The following is a 4,206-nucleotide window of genomic DNA, read 5'->3' on the forward strand; positions in this document are numbered from 1 at the left end:
AGAAGAACTTATGTTGGCTCACAGTTTTATAGGTCTTGGCACATGACTGGTAGCTCCAGGCAGAAATAGGATAGTGAAAGGGGCTGGCAATGCAAAGGTGTTTGTTTTATGGCAGCCAAGAAGCAAAGCATGAGGGAAGAACACTCGCAACATATGTATTTCCCAAAAGCTCGGCCCCAGAGAACCATATTCTCCACCTGAGCCCCACTGTTTTTTATTTTGAGACAATATCTTACTAAGGGGCTAGATTGCTCAGCCTGGGATGAACTTGTGATTCTCCTGCCTCACCCCCAAGAGCTGGGATTATAAGCAAGTGTTAGCATGCTCAGCTTCCTTAAAACAACCTTCATATATGAATAAACAATAACAAGTTAATAATTGCACCTGACATAAAACTATTTTGCACACAACTGAAAATGCAATAATCCCTCTTCAAAGCCTTTTTTTTAAATTTTAAAGCAGAAAATCAAAAACAAAAACAAAAACAAATAACAAGAAAAAGACAGAAACAAAGCAATATAAGACAGTACAAATGGTACAGAATTTCAGAATAAGAATGGAATATTAACAATGGTTGTCATATTGTATATTTTTGTCATCAAATTTGTTACTCCGACTACCAGATATAGATATGCAAGACTGATCAAACAACTAAACTTCGCTCTTCCCTTCAGTAAACCTCAATTTTTCCCTTGTCCTTTTTACTTTTTACATTTTAATTTATTTTAAAGAGGATGGTAATAACAGATAAGACGTTAAAGACAGTCTGTATTTAAAAGAACACGATGGAAGGCATTCCAGTGTTGTTGTTATACTGCTCATTGTTCTTAGTGTAGCTGCTCAGATTACAGATACAGAATTAGTCAAAATAGAAATTTTAAACATTAACTGTTACTTTCAAAAAATCTGATGGAAAATAGTAGTACAATCTTTTCTGCTGTTTTGTAGATATACTCACATGATTTTCTCCTTTTCCTTTTTTCAATCTTTTCTCCTTTTCCTTATCGCCATTGTTTATTTCTTATGTTACATTTCTTTCCATTTTAGTACATCTATTGTACCTTTTCAGATTTTATTTATTCTTTCGGGTTCTTATACTAGGGAAACAAACCAATGTTTACACATGTGGCTCTGATTTATTTCACTTATGAGTATAGCCTCTAGTTGTATCCATTTATCTATAGAGGCCTCAAGTTTCTCTTTCTTTGTAACTAATACTTCATTGTATAAAAATACCACAACTTTTTGTTCATTCCTCATGTGATGGGTATTTGGGTAGTTTGTAAGATTTAGCTATGACATAGTGTGCTGCTATAAACATAGGTACAAATATATCACTGTGGTATGATGTTTTCAGTTCTTTTGGAAAAATACCCACAAGGGAAATAACTGGGTTGAATGAGATTTCCAATCCCAGGTTTTTGAGAAGTCTCCACATTGTTTTCCATAGTGGTTGTATCAGCCTACACTCTTACCAACACTGGAGAAGGGTCCATTTATTCCCAAACCCCCTCTAGTATTTGATTGGTTGATTTCTTTATGATAGTCATTCTTTCTGGAGGAAGATGGAATCTTGGTGTTATTTATATTTGTATTTCTTGAATGCCCAGTGATGTGAAACATTTTTTCATATATTTATTTGCCATTTGTATTTCTTCCTCTGAGAAGTGTGTACTCACCTCAGATGCCCATTTTTGAGTTGGGTCTTTGAATTTTGGGGCCTCATTTTTTCTAGTTCTTTGTGTTTTCTAGACAGAAGTCCTTTGTTTGATTGATGGTTGGTTAAGATTTTTTCCCAATTTGTAGGTTGTCTTTTCATTCTGCTCGTGATTTCCTTTGAACGTGGAAACTTCTCAGTAAGATCACATCACAGTTGTTGATTCTTTGAAGTATTTCCCCAAGCAGTTGGGTTTTAGCTCATTAACTTCCTGCTTACCCCCATATCTTCAAGATTTCAACCTGCTTTCTCTTCTCTTTTCTCTTTCTCTTTTTCTTTAGTGTTTCTGTTTAATGTTTAGATCTGTAATCCATTTTGACTTCAGCGCATGGTGATAGCTCAGGGTCTAGTTTTACTTTTTGGCATGTGGAAAGCCAGTTTTTCCAGCACGATTTGTTGAAGAGGCTATCTTTCTTCCAGTGAACATGCTTGGCTCCTTTGCCAAAGATAAGGTGGCACAGGGCACACTGGAGAGGACCCCCAGAAGGAAGTGGACCACCTACCACTCGCTATGATGCTGGCTTCCCGCCTCTCCACACCCCTGTCACAATCCCAGGAAGGACCCTAAGTGTCTGTGACACAGAAAATGGAACAAGATGTTTGCTGTTGTTTTGCTCTGCTTCCTGTACCCCCATGGGCCATTGAACTTATGCCAGCGAGGTGAACCCAGCTGGCAGCAAAGCTGTACTGATCACAGTCTATGACTCTGGCTTCAGGTTCTCCTTGGCCATGCACCTATATTTGCAAAGTTTTGTTGTGTTTGCTGGCTGCTTGATGAAGGACAAAGAGGATGATGGGGTCAAGAAGCTGGATAGCCTGAACAGTGAGCGCCTGAGAACTATCCAGCTCAATGCGTGCAGCCCTAGCAGGTGGAAAAGGGGGTGAAGATGGTGTGTTTGACCCTGAAGGACCCCAAGAAAGGGCTGTGGGGCCTGATTAACAATGCGAGCATCTCAACTTTAAGGGGTGTGTAGTTCATTCACCACCGTGGAGACCTACAAGGAAGTGGTAGAAGTGAACCTTTGGGTCATAGCACAAATAATAAAATCTTTCCTCCCTCTTCTCTGAAGAACCAAAGACCACGTGGTCAACATCAGCAGCATACTGGACTGTATGGCCAACTCAGCCCGCTCCCCATACTGCATCACCAAGTGTGGAGTGGAGGCTTTCTCTGACTGACTGAGCCACAAGATGTCCCCTCTGGGCATGAAGGTCAGCATGGTGGAGCCAGGCAACTTCATCGCTACCACCAGCCTGTACAGCCCAGAGTGCATCAAGGCCATCGCCACGAAGATGTAAGATGAGCTGCTTGAAGTCATGTGCAAGGACTACGGCTGGAAGTACTTCCATGAGAAGATCACCAAGATGGAGACCTACTGCAGCAGTGGCTCCATGGACATGCCCTCCGTCACTGATGATGTCACACACACCCTGACTGCTGCCACCCTCTACATCTGCCACCATCCCATGGACTGGTGGCTGTGAATGCAGATTCATGACCCACCTGCCTAGAGCCGTGTCTGACATGATCTACCCCCTGAAGGGCTTTTGCTCCTATCCAGGAGCCGAAGTGGGAGGGGAGATGGTGGGGTGGGTGGAGTACATATAGAAAACTTCATTAACTACTTGTGGGTTACCACTGTCCTAGGAAGACTCATTTTAGCATTCACTGGGGGGCGGGGGGTGGGTAGCCCAGTCTGACTCACTCCTGTGCTGAGTGGCTCGGATCTTCACATAACAGGGTCCAGGCGAAGTGGCCTAGACCTTGGGGTGAACATGGTACATTTATCTGATTCGATTTCATATGAAAATTTTGGGAAACATCTTTATATTAAACACATTAGCCATAAAAAAACCCCGATAAGGTGGCTGACTGCATTTGTAGTTTTGTCTTCATCTTCTAGTCTGTTCCATTGACCCTCATGTCTGTTTTTTTCCAATACTATGCTGATTTTATCCCAGTAGCATTGTAGTATATTTTCAAGTCAGGGATTGTAATACTTCCTACTTTGACTTTGTTGGCCAGAACTGCCTTTGCTCTTCTAGGTCTTCTCTGGTTCCAAATGAATTTTAGGTTTATTTTCTCTAGATCTGTGAGGTATGTTGATGGCATTTTTATAGTAATTGTGCTAAATCTGTATAAAGATTTTAGGTGTATGGCCATTTTCACAATGTTGGTTCTTCCTGTCCAGGTGCAAGAATTTTTTTTTTATTTTCTAAAATCCTCTTTGATCTTTTTTATTTCAAAGTATTATAATTTTCTCTTTTTTTATGTAGGTGTTTGGTACAGGGTCTAGCTATGCAGCTCAGACTCATATCGAGCCTCCTGTTTTCAGCCTCTCCAGTGCTGGGATTACAGGTGTGTGCCAACATACCTGGTCTTGATGGCCAGCTCAGCATACCTGGGAGCAGGGCCAACATGACATGTGGTGCCAGGGATCAAACCCTGGTCCCTGCATTTGCCTAAGAAGCTGCTTAGTCCACTGAAC

The 4,206-nt window shown here is 41.3% G+C and overlaps 1 pseudogene; it reads left to right on the top strand.

Moving 5' to 3' along the window:
* The first annotated feature begins 2,228 nt into the window (after nt 1-2,228).
* Nucleotides 2,229-3,326, top strand: LOC101585131 (annotated as a pseudogene).
* The last annotated feature ends 880 nt before the right edge of the window (nt 3,327-4,206 follow it).

This window comes from Octodon degus, unplaced genomic scaffold (assembly GCF_000260255.1).
Source record: "Octodon degus isolate 3935 unplaced genomic scaffold, OctDeg1.0 scaffold00152, whole genome shotgun sequence".
Lineage (NCBI taxonomy): Eukaryota > Metazoa > Chordata > Mammalia > Rodentia > Octodontidae > Octodon > Octodon degus.